The sequence below is a fragment of the Armigeres subalbatus genome, chromosome 3, assembly GCF_024139115.2.
Source record: "Armigeres subalbatus isolate Guangzhou_Male chromosome 3, GZ_Asu_2, whole genome shotgun sequence".
In the NCBI taxonomy this organism is placed as follows: domain Eukaryota; kingdom Metazoa; phylum Arthropoda; class Insecta; order Diptera; family Culicidae; genus Armigeres; species Armigeres subalbatus.
In genome coordinates, this window is record NC_085141.1 from 163,374,126 (window position 1) to 163,387,264 (window position 13,139).

The following is a 13,139-nucleotide window of genomic DNA, read 5'->3' on the forward strand; positions in this document are numbered from 1 at the left end:
CGTTAGAGCAAAAAAATTGAAGCAGTCTTCTCTTAGCTATGGCATATCATACTACCCCTTTCGCTACTCTGCAAACGTTGCGATTCAGCATGAAAACCCAAATAATTCCACCTAGCGGTGATGATGCCCTTCTGGTAACAATCAATGCACATCGCCTCAGTGTAAGGGATTCCAACTATAATTACCTACCTTAAGGCCACTTAGGCATTTACAAACGCTTGCTTCAAAGATAACATTCAATCATTTAATGATCGAAATGTTTGATGATCAAAGTTATCCCAGGTTTAAAAATCAAATAAACTATGCAAAAAATATTTTCACGCCACGAGTCTCTGAGCCTTGAGCACGAGCATGAGCATGATTGACCGCCTACGGTTGATACTCCGTTATTGCCATGTCAGCTGTAATTACACAGATAACCAACCGATGAAGTTTAGGACTAACATCATTTTCAATGTGTAAGAGCTGGTGACCCAAAAATAAGCAATACCAACGCCTGTGGTGTCCGAATGCTTACTGGAGAAACACGACTGGACAAGAAACAAATTATCATTTTCTGATTAATTATCATTTTCTATTAATTTACCACGGGCTTAATTGTACACTACTAAAAATCCACACATTTTTATTGGAAAAATCCATAGATTTAAGTTATGATGTACATAAGTGCACACATAATTATTCTTCACGTAAACCACTAATAAAATATGTGTAGAATTAAACTTTATGTGTGGTCACGAATAAGCAATAATTTGGCTTATGTGTGGATCCATATCGATTATGTTAGGGTGGTGTTATTGCAAAAAAATATAATCGCGACACATATAGGGGAAGGTGACATTTGCCATATACGTGTGCTATGTAAGCACGACTTTGTTGTGCCCATTTCCGAAGCTTTTGTTTCGATTTACAGAGAAAACACTTTTTTGTAAATTGAAAACCCACTCCAAAGTTTTTTTTGATTATTTTCTTAGTGCTATAAACCGTAGTAAAACGACTGAAATGGTGAGCGCATTACGTATTTACAAAGCAAGTTTACTCTATTTTGTGATTCATTATTGAATAGAACCCTCGGGATGGTAGTTTCGACCGCTACATTTTATTTTGCATACTCTTGCAACAATGTTCTTAAATTCAAACCTCCCGGAATCAAAAACTAAATGCGTCGCAACTTGCGTGGCTTTCGCTTTGAATGGGGTACTCTTGAAAACGCGAGTGCATTCAGTTTTGGATTCCGGGAGACTTGTCCTTAAAAGAAGATTTGTTGTTAAGGTTTTTGATCTACGTATCTATTCTGCTCAGCTCTTATCTAATAACAACATTCACTTTTTTGTTGTTTTAATAATATATAAGGACTATTTTATACCCTCCGCTCAGGCCTTAAATCATAGTTTAAGCGTATGAGTAAACATCGCTTGAATGCTGCAGAGAATGAGCCTAAATGTCGAAAATCGACATGCTCTATATGCTTAACAAAAGAATTCCAATGTGAATAAACCTGCTGGAAAATGGGTGTGAATAACACGATGTGGAAAAGTGGCGTCGCAAATGGAAGTCATCTATTTTTCTCATTCTGTGACTGTCGCGCTGGAGTCCATTTGTCATCGTCCCCTCGCCGCTGGAAATATGTAGGTGGATGAGACAAGTGAGTAGTAAGTCTCTAAGTAAGGTAAGCAGAACAGAACAATAAGTTGAAAAACATACCCAAGCTCCTGTTGAAATGTAGTACCATTAAAAAAGAAAAAGAAGAACACATGCTCAACTGCTTGTGCAGCTCAAGTCGAAAACATTCAAATTTAAAGTGTGTTTCTCTGCGAGCCAACCATACCACATGGAAGAACGTTGAATTAATCATGTGGGTTTTTAATCAAGTCAGCACATACGAAATAAATCTAAAATGCACATGGGAAAATGCATGCTTGAAAAATCTGTTGAATGTTATGATTTCATTCAACCGAGAAAACAAATCACTGCCATCATCATCCTGAAGCAACGGCAAGAGGTGAGCGATGTGATTCATTGCAATGTGGGCCGTTCGGAAGCGTATTGCGGATAGCTTTGCATTGAACCAGTTTTCCTAGGGAGAAAATTCGCTTCGATTTTATGATGCATGGAATATATTGTGCTACGTGCGACGAAATCCGTACACTAAAGTCCGTGTGAATCACAATAGGAACGAATTTCTTAACACATTTTGGGACATTCCCGACCAAGTCCAAAGCTAATGAAAAAAATCTTTATAACATCTGGACATATGAAAAATTATTACATTCTTATACAAAACTATACAGGGGATGTCCAAAATAACTGGGATAGGCAAATTTTGGGCATAATTAGATGTGTTGTAACTATGTTGCGGGCAGCAGGGACTATGTCTAAGGCCTTGACGATCCCTCCCCAGGCCATCTGCGAGTTGTGGGGCTTGCCTAGGATGTGGTGGGGTTTGACAGTGGGCCCTGTTAAACCTCTATAAAAAGCATTGTATCCGCAAGCAGGCCTCACCAAAGCGACCGTGTGCCGCTCAAAGCGCACAAGCCCAAGTCCTGGTGTTTGGTGGAACGCTAAACAGTCCTGACACGACGGCCCTCCGACGAAACAGGAGGTTTGCGCAGACCCAATAAGCCGCCTGGAAAACCAATCATTACGAACAATATAAGAGATAATGCGACTAGATGTAATCGGCAAAGACCTAGGCGACGAGTACAGGATCTCGATTGGAAGCTTGGAACATGGAACTGCAAGTCGCTAGGTTACGACAGGATGATCTACGATGAATTATGGTGGTAGGTCATTTGGCATAAAGTCGTTTGGCATAAGGCCGTTTGGCATAAATGTTGTTTGGCATAAATTACGTTTGGCATAATGTCGCTTGGCATAACGGCCGTTTGGCATAATGATCATTTGGCATAATAGTTGTGTAATCATCAATTTCGAAACTTATGCATAATATGTTCAATTATTTTTAAAGATTGGCACTTTAACATTATAAGAGAGATGTTCTAAATTGATTTTTCCGAATTAATGTTCAGATTCTATCAACTCTTATATATATCATCTGCCTATTTCACTTCAAATCTGTTCACCTCTGGGTCAGCAGCAAGATCGTCGTTGACTAAAACAAACAACAAAATACGGAAAGTCAAATAGCAAAAACAATTTTACACAAAAAGGCAAAAAAGCAAATGAAGTTATTTCTGCATGACAAATATTCATCATTGTGCAAGGGAAGATTTTTTTTCTTTTTTTCAAAGAATGCATCTTCCAGACAGTTACATCAGAGAAAATATGGTTCTATTTTCAAAGGATACATTTGACTGGCAGATGGCGAGATACGATATACTTCCTTCTTCCAAATCAGGCATTTGCTCGGTTTAATGCGAGGGAAGATATCAGAGGATAGCAGAAGGTCCAGTAGAAGACAAAAGATGATATGGTTTCTTCTTCCAATTAAAGCATTTACTCGGTTAGAGACAAAGGAAAATAAGATTCCTTCATTCCGAGGATGCATTTGTTTGGCAAAAGGTGAAATACGACATAGTTTCTTTATTCAATTCAGGCGTTTGCTCGATTTAAGGTAAAGGAATATATTTTAAGGTAAAGGAATATTTTTTATTCCAAAAATGCATTCGCCCGACAGAAGTCAAGAGAGGAAATGGTGGCTCCACCAAGGATATTAACAATCATTCAGTAATTTGCGTTCGATCATTTAGTACTTTGTCAATAACACATTCCAGAAGCTGAATTTCAAATTATGTTGTATGGTGGACTTCTAGTGCGAAGGTTTTTCTACAACTCTGCCTAATGGTTCGTTGTTTGAATTCCACTAGTAACGGAGTTATAGCTATAGTTTCAGTAACTTAAACTAAATGATAACACAATTCCAATCATTTAGTTTAAGTTACAGCAACTAGCGCTCTAACTCCGTTATTAGTTGAATTCTAATAACAAACCATTAGACAAAGTTGTAGAAAAACCTTTGCACTAGAAGTCCACCATACAACATATTTTGAAATTCAGCTTCTGGAATGTATTATTGACAAACTACTAAATGATCGAACGCAAATTACTGAATGATCGTTAACATCCTTGGGCTCCACCCCTGTACTCCGAATGCCATTACCTCGAAGGCCACTACCCCAAATGGGACAGTACCCCGAAAGCCATTATCCCGAATGGGTACTACCCCGAAAGTCCATTAGTCCGAACATTTCGAATCTGTAGTTTTCTACTATTAGTATTTTTAACATCCACAGATACCGATGAATCGTAAAATGACAATCTTTGAAAATAATTTGTTTAGAATAAAAGTATATACTACTTAGAGCTACTTAGACAAACGCAATACAGCTTCTGTTTAATAAACATTTTGACTTAAAGTATCATTCTACGCCATTAATATCTAGAAAAGTTCTATCCTACGAAGCCCACGGAACACGTTCTTTCTATTAACATAAGTGTACAGTGGAAATACTACCTTCTTTGAATGAACGGTAACAGTTTATGGCACATAAAAGAGATATAGCCTTCTTAAAATGAACGCATTTATCCAGTATAAGGCAAACAGAGGAGGTAAAGCCTTTTTTCAAATGAACGCATTTGCCAGGTTTAAGGCGAACGGAGATTATAATGCATTCTTTAAACGCATTTGTCCAATATAAGGCAAACAGAAAATAATGGTTTAAGGCGAACATAGGTGATAATGCTAGAGTCCTATAAGAAGAGTAACGTCATGTGCCACGTTTGACAGGTCTCCTGCTCGTTTGGAACGCGCATTTGTATGGAGCTGACTGACGATTCTGTTCCAATTCTGACACTTGACGACACTGATGTTATAGTCACTGTAGATAATGCCTTCTTTATATGAACGCATTTGCCCGGTATAATGCGAACATATGAGATAACACCTTCTTTAAATGAATGCGTTGGCCAGGTTTAAGGCTAGCAGAGTTGATAATGTTTTCTTCTAATTAACGCAAATACGCCCCACGGAAAAAAATAATTAAAAGTAAACAGCGCGAAAATCTTGAGATGCGGAAATTTACACTATTCTACGCGGAAATGGACCTCTTCCTAACAAGTTTGCTTACAACTTGCAAGCAATATCGACGATTCACGTCAAATATTGTATACATTTAGGCTATATCACACATGGAATTAAGCTAATAATGGCGTTCCATTTATGTGCATGATTATTTATTTAATCAGACTAAGGCCGAAGTGGCCTGTGCGGTATATAAGAGTCTTCTCCATTCGGCTCGGTCCATGGCTACACGTCGCCAACCTCGCAGTCTACGGAGGGTCCGCAAGTCATCTTCCACCTGATCGATCCACCTTGCCCGCTGCGCACCTCGCCTTCTTGTGCCCGTCGGATCGTTGTCGAGAACCATTTTCACCGGGTTACTGTCCGACATTCTGGCTACGTGCCCGGCCCATCGCAGTCGTCCGATTTTCGCGGTGTGAACGATGGATGGTTCTCCCAACAGCTGATGCAATTCGTGGTTCATTCGCCTCCTCCACGTACCGTCCGCCATCTGCACCCCACCATAGATGGTACGCAGCACTTTCCTTTCGAAAACTCCAAGTGCGCGTTGGTCCTCCACGAGCATCGTCCAGGTCTCGTGTCCGTAGAGGACTACCGGTCTAATTAGCGTTTTGTAGATTGTCAGTTTGGTACGGCGGCGAACTCTATTCGATCGGAGCGTCTTGCGGAGTCCAAAGTACGTACGATTTCTAGCCACTATGCGTCTCCGAATTTCTCTGCTGGTGTCATTTTCGGCAGTCACCAGTGAGCCCAAGTACACAAATTCTTCTACCACCTCGATTTCGTCACCACCGATGCAAACTCGCGGTGGGTGGCTCATTGTCTTCTCTTGAACCTCTTCCTATCATGTACTTCGTCTTCGACGTGTTGATGACTAGTCCGATCCGCTTAGCTTCCCTCTTCAGTCTGATGTACGCTTCCTCCATCTTCTCAAAGTTATGTGCCATAATATCTATGTCGTCGGCGAAACCAAATAGCTGGACGGACTTATTGAAAATTGTACCACTCGTGTTAATCCCTGCTCTTCGTATTACACCTTCCAAAGCGATGTTGAATAGCAAACACGAAAGACCATCACCTTGCCGTAACCCTCTGCGGGTTTCGAAGGGACTCGAGAATGCCCCTGAAACTCGAACTACGCACATCACCCGATCCATCGTCGCTTTGATCAACCGTGTCAGTTTATCCGGAAAACCGTGTTCGTGCATTAGCTGCCATAGCTGGTCCCGATCGATTGTATCATATGCGGCTTTGAAGTCGATGAATAGATGATGTGTGGGCACGTTGTATTCGCGGCATTTCTGCAGTACTTGGCGAATGGCGAACACCTGGTCCGTGGTGGAGCGTTCGCCCATAAAACCCGCCTGGTACTGCCCCACGAACTCCCTTGCAGTTGGTGATAGTCGACGGCATAAAATTTGGGAGAGTACCTTGTAGGCGACGTTCAGCAATGTGATTGCGCGGTAGTTGCTACAATCCAGCTTATCGCCTTTTTTGTAGATGGGACACACGACACCTTCCATCCACTCCTGCGGCAAAACTTCCTCCTCCCAAATCTTGGTAATGACCCAGTGCAGCGCTCTAGCCAGTGCCTCATCACCGTCTTTAAACAGCTCTCCTGGTAGTTGGTCAACCCCAGGGGCTTTGTTGTTCTTCAGCCGGCCAATCTCCTCCTGGATTTCCTGGAGATCCGGAGCCGGTAGAATTATGTCCTGCGCGCGTTCTCCCAGGTCCATCACCATACCGCCATCTTCGTCTGCCACATCGCCATTCAGGTGTTCTTCGTAGTGCTGCCGCCACCTTTGGATCACCTCACGCTCGTTCGTAAGAAGGTTCCCGTTTATGTCCTTACACATATCAGGCTGTGGCACGTGGCCCTTACGTGAACGTTTTAACTTCTCATAGAACTTTCGTGTGTTATTAACGCGGTATAGTTGCTCCGTCTCTTCACGGTCTCGATATTCCTGCTGGCGTTTTTTCCTCCGGAAAATCGAGTTTTGTCTGTTCCGCGCCTGTTTATATCGTGCCTCGTTCGCCATCGTGCGGTGTTGCAGCAATCTCGCCCATGCTGCATTCTTCTCTTCCACTAACTGCTCACATTCGCCGTCATACCAGTCGTTTCTCTGATCCGGGGGCACCGTGCCAAGTGCAGCGGTTGCGGTGCTACCAATGGCGGATCGAATATTATTTATGTGCATGATCTTTAGCGTAAATTTCATTGGATTTTTCTATCTGTGCCGATATAAAGCGAACAGAGTTGATAATGCCGTCTTTTATGGACGCATTTGCCCGGTATAAGGCGAACATAGGAGATAATGCCTTCTTTAAATGGACGCTTTTGGCGGTTTAATGCGAATAGAGAAGACAATGCCTTGTTTAGATGAACACATTTGCCCGATATGAGGCGAACATAGTCGGTAATGACTTTTTTTAATGAACGAATTTTCCCGATTTAAGGCAAACACATGAGATGATGCCTTCTGTAAATGAACGCATTTCCTCGGTTTAAAGCAAACAGAGTTGAAAATGCTCGCTATTAAAAAACGCGTTTGCCCGGTATGAGGAGAATAGAAGGGATAACACCTCCTTTGAATGATCGCGTTTGCAAGATATAACGAAGCTATGCCTGTTCCTTGCCATAGGAGGAACAAGCATATTCGACGAACAGAAGGGATTTTCTCATTCTAGAGTCTTGTTCTCATGCCCTTCTAGTCACAGTAAGGTTTATAACCAGCAAATTTCAGAAGCAACTTTTTCTACCCCTTTATTCTGTTTAAATACATGTTCGCGAGCCAACTCAAGCCCAGTCGACGTGGGATGAAATTTTCTCCAGCTCCCTGCATTGAGCATGCAAATGTGCTTCGAAATGCTCACTTCCGCTTAAACAGTCTTCAAAGGTAGCACATGATATGTAATGGGAGTTTTTGGACCAAGAACTATTCGTTCTATATAGTTTTCAAACAGTTCGAGTTTGCTGAAACAAATCGCGAGTCTAACACGGTAAACCTTGTAAAAGTATAAAAAATAAGTAAGCATCAACGATAAAAATTCTCGTAAGAATTGTGTAATTTACTCAACTGGAGACGCCCTACTATTGAAAAAGTCGTAAAACAAGTAATAATAATTGACATGAAATACATATAATACGTATAAATAAATTTCTGTCGATTAATTTTTTTTCACTGATTTTTTTCACTATAAACTTGAAATCAGGACTACTGGGGGTTCTGGCTCATTCGGGGTAGTGTTCCACTCGGCGTAATTGCATTCATCGTAGGGGGTAAGGTAGGAAGTAATGGTGTTCGGGGTAGTGGCCTTCGAGGTTATGGCTTTATGGGTAATGAATATATGGGTAGTGTCATAGAGTCGAAAGGGTTCCTTTTTCCAGTTCAGGAATTTGCTTGGCTTAAGATACGGGAAGATATTTCCCTTCTTTCAAAAGGTGCATTTGCCCGGCAGACTGCAAGTGACAGTATAACTTCTTCCTTCAATTCAGGTATTTGCTCGGCTTAAGAACAGGAACTAATGATCCCTTCTTTTAAAGGATGCATTTGCCTAGCAGAAGTCAGAGAGGATATGACTCCTTTCAATTCAAGCATTTGGTTCACGCGGTTCAATGCAAGGGGAGATACGATCCTTTCTTAGAAACCGTTTGCTCATAAAGCTTAGCTTAGATTAATTGACTGTACCCATCGTAGTTGCTTCTCGTTTTCTCGGGACTAGAAAGCTATTCTCACTGTACATGCTTCGGAGTTTATTTAATTCAAGATCAATAACGATGCCGGCCACGTCATCACAGTCAATTAGAATAAGGGTAGGAAAATTAGTTCGACACTCATTGCTATAAGAGACCGAGGAATCCTCTGCATCTCTATGAGCGCACTGGAAAGGAGTAGTATGTTAGTTGTGAAGGAAATATATTGGAAATCGCCTTGGAAAGCGACTAATTATTTCTTTCGAACGACGCCATATTTATGATGATACAGATAGAAACCGTTTGCTCATAAAAGGGAAAAATGGACAAGTTTTCTGGCTTGCCCTTACATGAAAAAAAAATGTCAATTTAATTTAATGCTGATCTATCTTGCTGGTAGGTCAACATTTCAAATGGTCCCGTTTTGACAGGAAGCTTCTTTATCCTTAATTTGTCACGCCGTACAATTTCGTTCCCAATTATCATGTATTGCCCATATGAAGGAAACCACGTAACTGAATGGCTCAACAAATATTGCTTATCCATTACACAGCTCAAATTACAATTATGCCAAATGACCTTACGCCAAACGACCATTATGCCAAACGGCCGTTATGCCAAACGGGCACTATGCCAAACGACTTTATGCTAAACGACATTATACCAAATGGCATTATGCCAAATAACTTCATCCCAAACGGGGTACAATCATGAATTACATCCCCGCAACTTCGACGTCGTGGCGCTGCAGAAGATTTGCTGGACAGGACAGAAAGTGTGGAAAAGCGGGCATCGAGTGGCTACCTTCTACCAAAGCTGTGGCACCACCAACGAGCTGGGAACCGGCTTCATAGTGCTGGGTAAGATACGCCATCGTGTGATTGGGTGGCAGCCAATCAACGCAAGGATGTGTAAGCTGAGGATTAAAGGCCGTTTCTTCAACTACCACCAACGTGCACTGCCCACATGAAGGGAGACCCGACGACGAGAAAGAAGCGTTCTACGCACAGCTGGAGCAGACATACGATGGATGCCCACTGCGGGACGTCAAAATCGTCATTGGTGACATGAACGCACAGGTAAGAAGGGAGGAAATGTATAGACCGGTCATCGGACCGGATAGTCTGCACACCGTATCGAATGACAACGGCCAACGATGCATAAACTTCGCAGCCTCCCGCGGAATGGTAGTCCGAAGCACCTTCTTTCCCCGCAAAAATATCCACAATGCCACATGGAGATCACCTAACCAAGAAACGGAAAACCAAATCGACCACGTTCTAATCGACGGTAAATTCTTCTCCAACATCACGAACGTCGGCACTTACCGCAGTGCGAATATTGACATTGGGTGGCTACAAGACGGTAGACTAGCTTAAGAATACGCGCAGCAGCTGGAAGTGGCACTCCCAACGGAAGAGCAGCTAGGCGCAGCTTCTCTTGAAGATGGCTGGAGAGATATTCGATCCGCCATTGGTAGCACCGCAACCGCTGCACTTGGCACGGTGTCCCCGGATCAGAGAAACGACTGGTATGACGGCGAATGTGAGCAGGTAGTAGAAGAGAAGAATGCAGCATGGGCGAAATTGCTGCAACACCGCACGAGGGCTAACGAGGCACGATATAAACGGGCGCGGAACAAACAAAACTCGATTTTCCGGAGGAAAAAGCGCCAGCAGGAAGATCGAGACCGTAAAGAGACGGAGAAACTGTACCGCGCTAATAACACACGAAAGTTCTATGAGAAGTTGAACCGTTCACATAAGGGCCACGTGCCACAGCCTGATATGTGAAAGGACATAAACGGGAACCTTCTTACGAACGAGCGTGAGGTGATCCAAAGGTGGCGGCTGCACTACGAAGAACAACTGAATGGCGATGTGGCGGACGAAAATGGCGGTATGGTGATGGACCTGGGAGAACGCGCGCAGGACATAATTCTACCGGCTCCGGATCTCCAGGAAATCCAGGAGGAGATTGGCCGGCTGAAAACAACAAAGCCCAAAGGAGAGCTATTTAAACACGGTGGTGAGGCACTGGCTAGAGCGCTGCACTGGGTCATTACCAAGATTTGGGAGGAGGAAGTTTTGCCGCAGGAGTGGATGGAAGGTGTCGTGTGTCCCATCTACAAAAAGGGAGATAAGCTGGATTGTAGCAACTACCGCGCAATCACATTGCTGAATGCCGCCTACAAGGTACTCTCCCAAATTTTATACCGTCGACTAGCACCAATTGCAAGGGAGTTCGTGGGGCAGTACCAGGCGGGTTTTATGGGCGAACGCTCCACCACAGACCAGGTGTTCGCCATTCGCCAAGTACTGCAGAAATGTCGCGAATACAACGTGCCCACACATCATCTATTCATCGACTTCAAAGCCGCATATGATACAATCGATCGAGACCAGCTATGGCAGCTAATGCACGAACACAGATTTCCGGATAAACTGACACGGGGTTGATCAAAGCGACGATGGATCGGGTGATGTGCGTAGTTCGAGTTTCAGGGGCATTCTCGAGTCCCTTCGAAACGCGCAGAGGGTTACGGCAAGGTGATGGTCTTTCGTGTCTGTTATTCAACATCCCTTTGAAAGGGGTAATACGAAGAGCAGGGATTAACACGAGTGGCACAATTTTCAATAAGTCCGTCCAGCTATTTGGCTTCGCCGACGACATAGATATTATGGCACGTAACTTTGAGAAGATGAAGGAAGCCTACATCAGACTGAAGAGGGAAGCCAAGCGGATCGGACATTAACACGTCGAAGACAAAGTACATGATAGGAAGAGGTTCAAGAGAAGACAATGTGAGCCACCCACCGCGAGTTTGCATCGGTGGTGACGAAATCGAGGTGGTAGAAGAATGTGTGTACTTGGGCTCACTGGTGACTGCCGAAAATGATACCAGCAGAGAAATTCGGAGGCGCATAGTGGCTGGAAATCGTACGTACTTTGGACTCCGCAAGACGCTCCGATAAAATAGAGTTCGCCGCCGTACCAAACTGACTATCTACAAAACGCTTATAAGACCGGTAGTACTCTACGGACACGAGACCTGGACGATGCTCGTGGAGGACCAACACGCACTGGGAGTTTTAGAAAGGAAAGTGTTGCGTACCATCTATGGTGGGGTGCGGATGGCGGACGGTACGTGGAGGAGGCGAATGAACCACGAGTAGCATCAGCTGTTGGGAGAACCATCCATCGTTCACACCGCGAAAATCGGAAGACTGCGGTGGGCCGGGCACGTAGCCAGAATGTCAGACAGTAATCCGGTGAAAATGATTCTTGACAACGATCCGACGGGAACAAGAAGACGAGGTGCACAGCGGGCAAGGTGGAGCGATCAGGTGGAGGACGATTTGCGGACCCTCCGCAGACTGCGTGGTTGGCGAAGTGCAGCCATGGACCGAGCTGAATGGAGAAGTAAGCCACTCCGGCCTTAGTCTGATAATAAATAAATAGACAAGAAGCACGAACAATTATCAACTCGTCATAATTTTCATCATTGATTTTTTAACTTTTTTCTACTACAAATATAAATTTGAAAAAGTATCATCGGCGCGTGCTTACTCGTAATTTTAATGCTGAAACATTGACAGCTACATCAAACAACTGAAAACCGAAATACGCCGCTCGGTGCACAGGTTGAAGAATTGACCACGCGACGCCTCTGTTATAAACCAATTTGAAAAGTGTATCCAGCATTAGGGGGTCTCCAATAGCCTTGAGAGCAAAGGCGTAGGATTGCTAATCCGGAGATGGCGAGTTCGATTCTCGGTCCGGTCTAGGATGTTTTCGGGTTGGAAACTTCCTCGACACCCTGGACATAGTGTATCCAGATGCTGGGTCATTAGGCCGAAGGTCATTAGGCCGAACGGTCATTAGGCCGAATGGCCATTAGGCCGAATGAGAACTGGGGAGTGAGAAGTGAGTAGTGCGATATGAGGATGAAGTAGAACGGAAGAAGAAAAAATGAAAAAGGAGGAAGAAGCAAGAAGGAAAAAGGAAGAAGGAAGAAGGAAGAAGAAAGAAAGAAGAAGGAAGAAGGAAAAAGAAAGAAGGAAGAAACAAGAAGAAAGCAGAAAAAAGGAAGAAGAAAGAAAAAAGAAGAATGAAGGAAGACGGGGGAAAGAAGGAAGAAAGAAGAATGTAGAAGAGAGATGGTAGAAGAGAGAAGAAAGAAGGCAAAAGGGAGAAGAAAGAAGGTCGAAGGAAGAAGAAAAAAGGAAGAAGGAAGAAGGAAGAAGGAAGAAGTAATAAGGAAGAAGGAAGAAGGAAGAAGGAAGAAGGAAGAAGGAAGAAGGAAGAAGGAAGAAGGAAGAAGGAAGAAGGAAGAAGGAAGAAGGAAGAAGGAAGAAGGAAGAAGGAAGAAGGAAGAAGAAAGAAGGAAGAAGGAAGAAGGAA

At 43.4% G+C, this 13,139-nt stretch overlaps 1 protein-coding gene across 6 annotated transcripts in view; it reads left to right on the forward strand.

Moving 5' to 3' along the window:
- LOC134226619 (cell adhesion molecule DSCAM-like) overlaps positions 1-13,139 on the forward strand; it is a 161,438-nt gene that overhangs the window by 142,537 nt on the left and 5,762 nt on the right. The window lies entirely within an intron of this gene.